We start from the raw sequence: 14,224 nt of genomic DNA on the forward strand, positions 1-14,224 counted from the left end.
ATTACTCCATTTATGGTGAATGTTCTTGCTGTCTCGAATTATATTACAGGAGCAATCAGACAGCATGATAAGTGTCCATTTTCCTTCCTACCGATGTTCTACGGTCATTATGTCCTTATGGAACCTTTCTCCATGTTAATCAGATACCTCGCTGCAGCCTCCTGGAAAGTGATCCAAATGAGAATGGATGAGATGCACTTTGAGGGATATGTTTTGTATCCCAGTTTGTGGTATGCAACAAGCATCTCATTTACCAATTCTTTGTAGTTCTGGGCTTTTCATTTTCCCAGAAAGATGTCAGTGACATTCTTAAAGCATATATATGCTTGTTTTTCTTCTGTTGTCTCGGTTTCTTCAAAATCTGGGTATTGCTGAATTTGTATAATCTGGGGGCCAACAAGCACACCTTCCTTTATCTTTGCTGGTGTAAGACGAGGAAATTTGTTTGAGAGGTACACAAATCCTCTTCCACTTTTATCCATTGCCATAACAAACCTCTTCATTAAGCCTAGTTTGATGTGAAGTGGAGGGAGAAACAAATGTTCACCAACTACCAAACATTTTTCCGCAAACAACGTAGAATTTTTACCCTACCACCAACTTGTCAGTCTTTCGTAACAACTCCCACAGCACACATATGTTACCCAGTCTTTGTAATGGTCTCCAAGTTCCATTCTAAAGTTATGCTTGTAAGCCTCCTTTATGGTGGGCGAAATTTACTTCCTATGCCTTTCAAATGCGTACTCTCTGCAGACGTAACAGAAAGAGAGTGGACTATTTCGACACGTTCGGCCATGGGACATTTCCTAGAAACAAAAAAATGTATGAAAAACATATGATAAAAATAAACACCAATATCTTTTTAAGTACAAAAGATGGTGGGATATTTCATCTGTGCCAAGAAGGAAAAAAATCATACTCGATACAACAAAAGGCTCTGTAAACATACAAACTGAATTCTGGAAAACTGGAAGGCATCTGGTTCTACATCAGTATGGAATGAGAAAAGGAAATATTTATTTCAGGAAGTTTTATCAACACCAACCAGATTAATAGAAGCTTTGGTGTGGATAGAGAAATATTTACTCACATGACAGAAAAAACATTTTAATACGTCTAACATAAACTCAGTTCTCAAACTCTAACAATGACTTGTACATTACAAAATGAAGCAGGAGTTCAGAAACAGTGATGTCAACTGCTGACTCATGATAATGGCAGAGACATACGCTGAAAGTTTCTAAATCGAATCTTCGCAACTGAATTACAACTGCTAAATCACCGTGTCAGCAATGTTAAATGCATAATTTTTTAAGGCGAAATTAATACTCAAAGAGGTTAGAATTAGCCCAACAAGACAATACTGCACAGGGATAGGTAAAAATATCTGGATATTGAAGCAAGTTACATGCAGAAATTGATGTTGCCAACTAATTTAGTGAGTTTACAATGAAAACAATATTAATTCTAGAAGTTAAATTATATATATTTTCATACAACTAAAAAAACTCTGCCTGTTGGGAAATTTCTGATTTTAAATTACCAATGCAAAAATGCTTTAGAACCACTTATTTCCATAGTAGAAAAATTTCCTGTGTAGAACACTGTTATTAAATAACAGCTTCGGAACCTCCTCCACAATTTGCACTTTTATTTCATGTACTGGACTTATCCCATACTTTACGTGCATCGTCAGCAGTCATGGAAGTGAATCACAGTAGACCTGTCTGCAGAGCTTCCTGTGTGTAAATCTCGATCTTGTATACATCCATGCAATATTTATATCCATGTACAACTGCTGGCTGATTCAACGATTATAATATGATTCATGGTCTTATTTTTATTTCTACAGTACAGCAAATGCCAGTAAAGTTTACATTGTGGTTTAGGTAATGAAGATAACAATCTTTAATACTATCATGGTCGTTGCGAGAATGGATCATAGGAGTTATCCGAAACAGGTTGATATCTTTGGATGGTTTCTTCGGCAAGGTCACTATCGATTCTTATCACCCACATTCAACTTAACTGCTGTCCATTTCCAGTAAATTTGCCGTTCACCAGACGTTTAGCTTTAAACTTCTTTGTTTTCTGTTAATTAAATATTGAATTTTCTACAAGTTACGAGCTGTATTTAATTCTTAACACACCCAAACTCTGACAGATACACGGAATCAAGATTGTGGATTGTCTACTTTCCAAATTGATACTGTCCAATTCTACTATGTGCTTTTCTGTATAAAGGTGTACTGACATCCGTATCACATTTTAATAAGAAAATTCGACTGCAATGTCTGTTCTCTCTCACGATTCCTTTTAATAAATTTTTGTGTTAGTAGATTGTTGGTTGTTCTATAAAAATAGTTTTCTTCGGAGAAAATCAGCTCGTAAAGGAAGTAAATTGTAGCTATACATCCAAAACCCGAAAGTGATACTGTTGTTAAAGACATGAACGGAAAGTAAAATTACTAAATATCTGGCACAAACAGTGACTATAATAATGAACCCTTTACTATTTTTGCAGTATTGGAATTGTCTGCAGTTTGATTTTGTTCTTTTGTTGTTTAACTTACCTGTGTTAATTTCACAAAGGCGCACAGCTGATAAGTGATGCAGTTGTCAATATTTTCGTTATTAAAAAGGGGAAATGGTGTAACGAAATTAGAATTTTTTGCTATGCATAAACCATAAAGTCAAAATTATCAAGACCGATTTGAGTGTGCGCAGCCACGACTCAATATCTGGACATGTTTAGGGGACTAATAGTTTTATCTCACCACATGACACAACGAGCAATGAATGAAGACATAGGCAGCTGGCATGTCAGCCTAGTGTCAAGTGCCCACTGACTGACTGCGGAGCTTCCATCTCTGCAGACCTGCAAACCCTTACGTTTAAGAGCTAACCTCAGAGCAGCTTAACCCACGTCCTTTAAACTACGGATGACACAGAATGACAGTAATCATCGTGATGAACACAGGAATCGAGGTCTGAAAACTGAGCAAAAACAGACTGACACGTCTCCGGAATTCAAAGTCAGAATGCTCCATGCGAAACAGCATGTGTACCACTTAGCATGGTCTCGCGTGAAATTTTCCGAGTCGAATATTCAGACTGACCGTCCGAACGTTTCTCTAAACGACTCAGTAGGCCTCCTAGAATACTCGTGTTTGGGAGTTTTGTTTTTCTTGCACTACTACTGTACTTTAGAGAACTGAAGTTCCCATACTTTCGTCTTCTTATTGGTGGGCTCAGGTTGCATTGTACCGTAATAAACGGACGATGATGGTTAACTTCATTCTGCCAGTCAGTCTTTGTGATAAGGTGCCAAGCTTTTCAATATCTTTCTAAGAAATCTGTGGGTGCGATCTGGATAGAGCACGCTGACTCGGATGGTGATCCCACAATGGTCCCAGGCCATCTGAAACTGCAGTGCCAACCGCTGGCCACGGTAAATTTCCTAGCGGTTTACATGCCGGATTTTCTTGACAAACGGCTGTGTATGCTTCCAGGTCTTTTCTCTACTTCCCCGAGTAGCCAGAAAGGTTGTAGTTTGACAACAGGTAAGTTTGTTTTGAGCAGGAACGCTGTTTGCCTCCAACTCAAGTGTCTGAGATCCTTGGGAATTTGCCGGCATTGATTGCTATCGACGCTGTCTCTGCACCGCGCAGAGGTCCTCAGACTACACTGAGGACACAAGGCATACCGACTGCTCTGAATGCGGCGCTTTGTTTCCTTTTGTTTCCAGATACGGTTGCTGGCGATGCAGCTGGCTTTCCAGCCAGCCGCCTTCTCGGCTGCTGGGTTTTTCTCGGTGGATTACCCTCTCCTCTACTCGGCAAGTATCAGCTTCAGTGCAGAGCTAATTATAAGAGAAGCACACACACACACACACACACACACACACACATACATACATACACATACACGTGGAGACTGAGTACCAACCATCCCAACAAGAAGGTCAAGAGTACTGGACAAGAGAAATTGAATACAGAATATAGCAATAATAGTAGCTGGTCTCCTTGCCTGTGGATTGAATTACTTAAAAAATACGGCAACCAGCCAACAACTGGAATGGTGTAAGAATAAGTCTATCTCTCTGCTCTACACTACTCAGTGATACTCTTAAATATTTGTATACTGTACATTAATGAATGCTAAAGGAAGGTCTCACTATTCAATGTTAGGGTGGTGTTATTTTAATTTGAAGTGTTTTCCTTGCAAAGCGCCTCGACAAATTTTTTCCTTGCAAAGTACCTCAACAAATTTAATTTTTATGCTAGGTTATAAACACCATAAATAGATCAAGATGATACTATTTTAAAAGACATCTTCTTTGATGGCGCAACATCCTATGTAGTATAAGCTACTACTCGTGTGGACCCCAATTTCGCTACACTCTGGATACTTTGATACTAGTGTTGCTGTTGCGTATTTTAGGCATTCAGGTTTAGTTTTCACCTGTATAACAATTTTTCCTGACGCAGTAATTAATCGAAGTGATAATTTACGACTTCAAGAACTCAGTCCGCTGTCTTCAGTGTGGACCAATGTACCTCACAGAAACCATTAAACCCAATATGAGAATGAACTCTTCAACAGGGGTACATTCAATTCCACCGATGTTATCAATAATTCTATGGGTTTTGTCTTAATAGTACAAACGTTTGAACTGAAGGTCTTTTCACTACTAAATAGAAATATAAGTTTTATCCTTCTCACTGTAAATCGATCTAGTCAGGTCATAACAGCTGCAGACATTTAAATCATCTCTTCACGATCTGTCGGAATGCATAATTTTCACATGCTTCTTACACAAGTTTTGGCATCATTTTTCGCCACTTTGTAACATCACCCGGACGAGTTTGGAGAAAGTAGCATATATACTATGTGACGAAAGCTAGAGGGTCAACTTTTTCGAAGTTACATCACAGTGTACTCATCAGTCCTTGGCATGTACTGGCTTTCAGTAACAATTACGTCCGTCTTTATCAACTTCGAGTAGTCTATTACGTCTCCAGTATCGCAGCGTAGAGATCAGACAGCGAAACTTTTACTGACAAAGTAATAACCATTATTAACTGAGTCTTTGTGAAATCGCTCGCTTTCCATTTTTATTCAGGTTCGGAGTGGTACTGTGTTCAGGTTGTAAGGTGTCTATCCCTTTTTAGAACTGGTTTTACTGGTACAAAGTAAATTTATCTTGCCCTGATAAGAAGAAACTATTCCTTACGTATTAGTCATGTAAATATAAAACTTAAGTTCAAACAAAATTTTAAACAGACAAATATTAATTATTTTGGACTAAACGGGCAGTTCCAAGCCAGTGCAGTGGTAGAGATGCTGGGACAAGAAATATTTAACCACTAATTTATAAAAATTTATTTATTGTGATAAATAACAGAGACTGGTAATTTAGAAACAAAAGCTTGCCCAAATCTATTGTACTGTAAGCAACACGTTCGCCTGCTTTTTTGCCAAACCATGACAGTTTAAAATGGGGTTTAAGAAAACTTTGTAATGAAACAAATACCCTAAATTTTTGAGTATACTTAACAATAAATAAGAACTACCAAACATTAAAAATTTTAAATATTAAAGGTTTCATAACTTTTAAAACCTCCCCCCACCCCCGCCACCCATGAACCGTGGACCTTGCCGTTGGTGGGGAGGCTTGCGTGCCTCAGCGATACAGATAACCGTACCGTTGGTGCAACCACAACGGAGTGGCATCTGCTAAGAGGCCAGACAAACGTGTGGTTCCTGAAGAGGGGCAGCAGCCTTTTCAATAGTTGCAGGGGCAACAGTCTGGATGATTCACTGCTCTGGCCTTGTAACATTAACTAAAGCGTCCTTGCTGTGCTGGTACTGCGAACGGCTGAAAGCAAGGGGAAACTACAGCCGTAATTTTTCCCGACGGCATGCAGCTTTACTGTATGGTTAAATGATGATGGCGTCCTCTTGCGTAAAATATTCAGGAGGTAAAATAGTCCTCTATTCGGATCTCCGGGCGGGGACTACTCAGGAGGACGTCGTTACCAGGAGAAATAAAACTGGCGTTCTACGTATCGGAGCCTGGAATGTCAGATACCTTAATCGGGCAGGTAGGTTAGAAAATTTAATAAGGGAAATGGATAGGTTAAAGTTAGATATAGTGGGAATTAGTGAAGTTCGGTGGCAGAAGGAACACGTCTGGTCAGGTGAATACAGGGTTATAAATACAAAATCAAATTGGGGTAATGCAGGAGTAGGTTTAATAATGAATAAAGAAATAGGAGTGCGGGTAAGCTACTACAAACAGCATAGTGAACGCATTACTGTAGCAAAGATAGACACGAAACCCACGCCTACCACAGTAGTACAGGTTTATATGCCAACTAGCTCCGCAGATGACCATGAGATTGATGAAATGTATGATGAAATAAAAGAAATTATTCAGATAGTGAAGGGAGACTAAAATTTAATAGTGGACTGGAATTCGATAGTAGGAAAAGGAAGAGAAGGAAAAGTAGTAGGTGAATATGGAATGGGGGTAACGAATGAAAGAGGAAGCCGCCTGGTAGAATTTTGCACAGAACATAACTTAATCGTAGCTAACACTTGGTTTAAGAATCATGAAAGAAGGTCGTAGACATGGAAGAGGCGTGCAGACACTGTAAGGCTTCTGATAGATTATATAATGATAAGACAGAGATTTAGGAATCAGGTTCTAAATTGTAAGACATTTACAGGTCCATACGATGACTCTGGCCACAATCTATTGGTTATGAACTGCAGAAACTGCAAAAAGGTGGGAATTTAACGAGATGGGACCTGGATAGACTGAAAGAACCAGAGGTTGCAGAGAGTTCCAGGGAGAGCATTAGGGAAAGATTGACGAGAACGGGGGAAAGAAATACAGTAGAAGAAGAATGGGTAATTTTGAGAGATCAAATAGTGAAGGCAGCAGAGAATCAAGTAGGTAAAAATACGAGGCTTGTAGAAATCCTTGGGTAACGGAAGATATATTGAACTAGGTTGATGAATCTAGGTTGATGATAAAATATAAAAACGCAGTAAATGAAGCAGGCAAAAAAGAATACAAGCGTCTCAAAAATAAGATCGACAGGAAGTGCAAAATGGCTAAGCAGTGATGGCTAGATGACAAATGTAGAGGCATATATCACTAGGGGTAAGATAGATACTGCCTACAGGAAAATTAAAGAGACCTTTGCAGAAACGAGAACCACTTGTACGAATATCAAGAGCTGAGATGGAAACCCAGTTCTAAGCAAAGAAGGGAAAGCAGAAAGGTTGAAGGAGTACATAGATGGTCTATACAAGGGCGATGTACTTGAGGACAATATTATGGAAATGGAAGAGGATGTAGATGTAGATAAAATGGGAGATACGATACTGCGTGAAGAGTTTGACAGACCACTGAAAGACCTGAGTCGAAACAAGGCCCCGGGAGTAGACAACATTCCATTAGAACTACTGACGGCCTTGGGAGAGCCAGTCCTGACAAAACTCTACCATCTGGTGAGCAAGATGTATGAGACAGGCGAAATACCGTCAGACTTCAAGAAGAATATAATAATTCCAATTCCAAAGAAAGCAGGTGTTGACAGATGTGAAAATTACTGAACTATCAGTTTAACAAGTCACAGATGCGAAGTAATAACAAGAATTCTTTACAGACGAATGAAAAAACTGGTAGAAGCCAATCTTGGGGTTGATCAGTTTGGATTCCGTAGAAATGTTGGAACACATGATACAATATTGATCCTACGACTTATCTTGGAAGATAGATAAAGGAAAGGCAAATCTACGTATCTACCATAGCTTTTGACGTTGACTGGAATAATCTCTTTCAAATTCTGAAGGCGGCAGTGGTCAAATACAGGGAGCGAAAGGCTATTTACAATTTGTACAGAAACCAGATGGCAGTTATAAGAGTCGTGGGACATGAAAGGGAACCAGTGGTTGGGAAGGGAGTAAGACAGGGTTGTATCCTGTTACCGATGTTATTCAATCTGTGTACTGAGCAAGCAGTAAAGGAAACAAAAGAAAAATTCGGAGTAGGAATTAAAATCCATGGAGAAGAAATACAAACTTTGAGGTTTGTCGATGAGATTGTAATTCTTTCAGAGACAGGAAAGGACCTAGGAGAGCAGTTGAAAGGAATGGGCAGTATCTTGAAAGGAGGATCTAAGATGAACAACAACAAAAGCAAACCGATTACAGTGGAATGTAGTCGAATTAAATCGGGTGATGCTGAGGGAATTAGATTAGGAAATGAGACACTTAAAGTAGTAAATGAGTTGTGCTCTTTGGGGAGCAAAATAACTGATGATGGTCGAAGTAGAGAGGATATAAAATGTAGACTGGCAATGGCAAGGAAAGCATTTCGGAGGAATAGAAATTTGTTAACATCGAGTATAGATATAAGTGTCAGGAAGTCTTTTCTGAAAGTATTTGTATGGAGTGTACCCATGTATGGAAGTGAAACATGGACGATAAATAGTTTAGACAAGAAGAGAAAGAAGCTTTGCAAATGTGGTGCTACAGAAGAATGCTGAAGATTAGATGGGAGGATCACATAACTAAGGAGGAAGTACAGAACAGAATTGGGGAAAAGAGGAATTTGTGGCACAACTTGACCAGAAGAAGGGATCGGTTGGTAGGACATGTTCTGAGGCATCAAGGGATCACCAATTTAGTATTGGAGGGCAGCGTGGAGGGTAAAAATAGGAGAGGGAGACCAACAGATGAATACACTAAGCAGATTCAGAAGGATGTAGGTTGAAGTAGGTACTGGGAGATGCAGAAGCTTGCACAGGATAGAATAGCACGAAGAGCTGCATCAAATCAGTCTCTGGACTGAAGACCACAACACCAAATTTAAAAATTTTTTAGGTAATACTTTACAATAAATTAAAAAACCCAGATATTCAAAATTTTTGAAGATTCCGTTTGTGTTGCGGCATTAACTCTAAATAGGATGCTCGCCTCGTATCACATACATTCCACCTCTATGGCTTACAGTTTGGCCTTAAATAATAATACAACTTCAGCACATAGTAATCCAGGGCTTGGCGTAATTATCAGATTTCAAGCGAAGGATTTAAATTACCAAGAATGTTTATTACTTAACGAGAGAAGGTGTTGGACATGCTGATTAACAAAATCAACTATCTAATTTAAATACCGATAAACAGCATGTAAATCACTCGACCCACTGCACTCTTTCAATTTAAGGAAAGGTATTTCCGCTGCATTACTACGCGAAAACAACCTAAATCTGTGTCTGATGACCAGGATGGCGAACTTGACACAGTTTTAATTTAACACGTTTATTTAGAGCGGGGTAGTGTTAACCAACAATAAAACTCTCACTGCCTGCTTCACCGCTAGTGCTGCAATTCCAATCTCATATACCGGGTGATCAAAAACTCAGTATAAATTTGAAAACTGAATAAATCACAGAATAATGTAGATAGAGAGGTACAAATTGACACACATGCTTGGAATGACATGGGGTTTTATTAGAACCAAAAAAATACAAAAGTTCAAAAAATGTCCGACATATGGCGCTTCATCTGATCAAAATAGCGATAATTAGCATAACAAAGTAAGACAAAACAAAGATGATGTTCTTTACAGGCAATGCTCAATATGTACACCATTATTCCTCAACAATATTTATAGTCGAGGATAATGTTGTGAACAGTACTGTAACCCCCCTCCCCCCAAAGCCAATAATCGCACGGCGCACGGACTGAGGTCTGGGGACCTGGGAGGCCACGCATGACGAAAGTGACGGCTGAGTACACGATCATCACCAAACGAAGCGCGCAAGAGATCTTTCACGCGTTTAGCAATATGGGGCGGAGCGCCATCATGCATAAACATCGTACGTTCCAGCAGGTGTTTATCAGCCAGGCTGGGGATGATGCGATTCTGTAACTTATCGGCGTACTTCTCACCCGTCACGGTAGCAGTTACAAAACCAGAATCACGCATTTCCTCGAAGAAAAAAGGCCCGGTAACGGTAGATGAGGTAAATCCAACCAATACCGTGACTTTCTCGTCGTGCAGTGGAGTTTCCACGACAGTTCTAGGGTTTTCGGTAGCCCAAATTCGGCAGTTGTGGGCGTTGGCAGACCCTCGGAGCGTGAAATGAGCTTCGTCGTTCCTCAACACGTTACTCAACCAATCGTCATCTTCCGCCATCTTTTGAAACGCCCACACCACAAATGCCCTCCGCTTCACTAAATCGCCAGGTAAGAGTTCATGATGCCGATGGATTTTGTACGGATAGCATCGGAGGGTACGTCTCAATGCCAACCAAACAGTAGTCTATGGAATGCCGGTGCAGCGTGCGACTGCACGAGCGCTGACTTCCCCGTGCATAGACAAACCCGCTACAGTCTCCATTTTTCCCCAACTGTCTCAGCGGTATTACGCCTTGTGCTCGGTGGGCCACTACGGGGTTTATCGCCTAAACAACCCGTAGCTTCGAACTTCGAAATCATTCTCGCCACAGCTGCATTTGTCAACGGACCTTTACCCGTTCGAATCCCCTTCCTATGGCGATAGGATCGTAACGCTGAACTAGCGCATTCACCATTCTGATAATACAGCTTCACTAAAAGCGCCTTTTTAGGTAACATCAGCATGTTGCGACTGCCGGCGCATCTGATTCTCTCTCTCATTACAGTTCCTTTTATACACGATTGTCCTGCGCAGTCACTGACGTTTTAATGTTCAGCGCCATGTGTCGAACATTTTGTGAACTTCGTTTTTTTTTCTTGTCTTTGTTTTGGTTCTAATAAAACCCCATGTCATCCCAAGCATTTCTGTCAATTTTTACCTCTCTATCTACATTATTCCGTAGTTTATTAAGTTTTCAAATTTATACTGACTTTTTGATCACCTGGTACATTATCCACACTTAGAGGCCCATCCAAAGCTCACTGCGTTCCACACAACACCTATATCTGTTATAGTGTCTTCAATACGAAACAAACAGCAGCCGCATTTGCCGAAAGTGTGAACCACACTTGGGACTAAGCTAAGCTAACACGCACCGAGTGTACTCACCGAGAAACAACGTACTTCGTTCAGCCTGGCAGAACCGAACACCGGCACATCCGACCGCCAGTCTGCAGAGTATATATCATACAGTCCGCGGTGTACAGCTAATTGCACGGTGGTTTCACCTCTTCTCTCTGCAAGGAAGTTCCCGATCTCCCCTCTGACTCTTTCCTCAGCCCCACCGTGCTCGGTCTTTTAAAAGTAACCGCACCAGAATACCTGTAGTAATCAGAGCTTAAATTTAGCGCAATACATCGAAACAAGATAATCGCCGAAGCGAGGTCGAGCCCACCATGAGTCAGTAATGCATCCAATAACGACCCACGTACACTCTAATAAACGTAATCTGAAAGGAAAAAAAATGTTTACTTCAGTAGAAAATAGTTACATGCTTCTCAAGCATTGCGGAAATCACTCTGAATGTGATTAGTTGTTATGCAATGGCAATTACTGTAGAAATCTGATACAGCGTCTGTTGTAGCAGCACCTACTTCAAACTTATCTTTTTGGCTGTAGATTTCATTCACACAACGGGAATATAGAAAGGAAACCGGAGATGGGAAATGTGACAGAAAGGTAGGCATTGTATCAATTGTCGGGGACAAGTCCGCGTTTTGCAACATTCGATCGTGTAACACCGAGAGAACTAATGTTTAATTTTATCCATTGCCATCAGTGTTTCTTCCGTGATTGTATTATTTCGTAATATAGAGAACAACCGCCTTCAGTCACAATAGTACCTTTATTTCACTGCACGATGCATTTCGAGCCCTGGAGGTTTATCTTCAGGTGCCTTGACAATCAATACTGATTTTTTCCAGATTTAGGTTAATTCCAGTCCTGGTCAGATTACAATGGGATATTACAAAGCAGTCACATTGTGAATATAAGTTTACAAAACTAATACAAATCGAAAAATAACTTACTGTTTCCAGTGGTGAACACATGGTTATGAAGCACAGTATGAGCGAACATGTTTACGTACATATATAGAGTTTTCATTCTACAGCACATTTTGAAAACACAAGTCTATGAAAGGCAAAGGATTTCGAATGTAAAGGTACTACGTTTTCATAGATACACAGTTGTTACTATTTCAGAGAAGATACAAGACCATTATATTATTAGTTAGTTAGGACATCATTTACATAACAAATATTGGTGAATATTTCAAATGTGGATTATCAGGTGGTTGCACTGTTAAATATTTGTTTATTTAGGAAAAATAAACGTTTACAATTACTGGAAAAACAGTGAAAGCTAAACTGTGTCTGTTCATTCAACATGTTTTCGGAGGCTTTTCTCTGTGTAACATTATTTCTAATTGTAAAATTATTTAACTTCTAGAAGAATCATTGCTACAGGAAAATGTCTTTGCACAGCTTCATCAAAAAGTGAAAATGTAATTAAAAATTGGAAATTGGTCACTTCCTACAAGAGGCAACTTTCAGGGCGAATCATGATTGATACTTTTCTGTCATGAGATTAATCTACTGCGAACATTTCGGAATATTTTCAACAAGACACAATATCATTTACATTCTGCGTCACAAAACTGCAAAGTGTAATACGAGAGGCGTTGAATAAGTAATGCAACACATTTTTTTTCTCGACACGTTTCAGTTGAAAAATGTGGAACCTGTTGTGGGATATCGTCAAATATTCCCGCTTCAGCCCCTAAAGTTTCGTGAAGTTGTGATTCGTAGCGATACTATACGAAGCCTTTAAAATGGCGTCTGTAACGGAGGTGCATTCCAAGTAGAGAGTAGTCACTGAGTTTCTTCTGGCGGAGAACCAAAGCGTTACAGATATTCATGGGGGTTTATATAATGTCTTCGAAGACGTGGCAGTGAAAAAAAGCACGGTGAGTCACTGGGCGAGGCGTATGTCACCATCATAACAAGGTCGCGGATACCTGTCCTATCTCCAGCCTGTCGGCCGGCCGCACACAGCTTTTGCAATGTTAGAACGTGCGTACTCTCTCATTCGAGGTGATCGACGGATCACAATCAAACATCACACACAAGTCTGTGAACCCGAGAGAACTGTTATTTTTCATTCACCGAACAACCGGGATCTTGCCCCCTTCCGACTTCCATCGGTTTGGCCCAATGAACAATGTTCTCTGCGGGAAGCAGTACGCGACTGATGAGGAGGTTACTGATGCAGCAAGGCGCGTTGTCTCGACGTTGACCAGCAGAGTGGTGCCATACAGGCCCTCACAGTAAGGTTGCCTAAGGCCGTCGCATTGAACGCAGATTATGTTGAAAAACAGGGTTTTGTAGCCAGAAGATTGAAGAATAATATAGTGTATCGAAATTCTGAATGAAACCAAATTGCTTTCAGAAAAAACCCTCTTACACTACTTATTGATGCCCTACGTAACAAGTACTTCATGGTCTTACAAAAAAAAAAAAAAAACTGAAACTACTGGGTAATTACCGTCCAGAAAATTTCTCTGTTTGCACATGATGGCATACATACCAGTACGTTACTGGTTTGCTTTGAATACGTTACGTACACACATCAAAAAAAGTTTTGCACCACCTCGGATCCGAGAGTTCCGGAACCTGTAAAGAAAACTGGAGTAGAGATCAACATAAACATCATTTCCGCCCTTTTTATTGCTCATCAAAATCACACATTGCATATTGTATCACCATACAGCGAGACTTTCAGAGGTGGTGGTCCAGATTGGTGAACACATCGCTACGTCTAATACCCAGTAGCACGTCCTCTTGCATGGATGTGTGCCTTCATTCGTCGTGGCATACCACTCGCGAGTTCATCAAGGCACTGTTGGTCAGATTGTCCCACTCCTCAACGGCGATTCGGTGTAGATCCCTCAGAGTGGTTTGTGGGTTACGTCGTCCATAAACAGCTCTTTGCAATCTGTCCCATGCATCTTCGACAGGGTTCATGTCTAGAGACATCCTGGGAAGTCTAGTCGAGCGATGTCGTTATGCTGAAGGAAGTCATTCACAAGATGTGCACGATAGGGGCGCGAATTGTCGTCAATGAAGACGAATGCCTCGCCAATATGCTGTCGATATGGTTGCACTATCGGTCGGAGGATGGCATTCACGTATAGTACAGCCGTTCCGGCGCCTTCCATGACCACCAACGGCGTACGTCGGCCCCT

General features: G+C 40.5%; 1 long non-coding RNA gene across 1 annotated transcript in view; it reads left to right on the forward strand.

The window, feature by feature from the left end:
* The window catches only part of LOC126088588 (uncharacterized), a 58,276-nt gene extending 54,438 nt beyond the window's left edge, over nucleotides 1–3,838 (forward strand). The window contains exon 3 of the long non-coding RNA XR_007519978.1: nucleotides 3,749–3,838. This is a non-coding gene — a long non-coding RNA (uncharacterized LOC126088588). The remainder of the gene's footprint in view (nucleotides 1–3,748) is intronic.
* The last annotated feature ends 10,386 nt before the right edge of the window (nucleotides 3,839–14,224 follow it).

Source organism: Schistocerca cancellata, chromosome 6, assembly GCF_023864275.1.
Source record: "Schistocerca cancellata isolate TAMUIC-IGC-003103 chromosome 6, iqSchCanc2.1, whole genome shotgun sequence".
Lineage (NCBI taxonomy): Eukaryota > Metazoa > Arthropoda > Insecta > Orthoptera > Acrididae > Schistocerca > Schistocerca cancellata.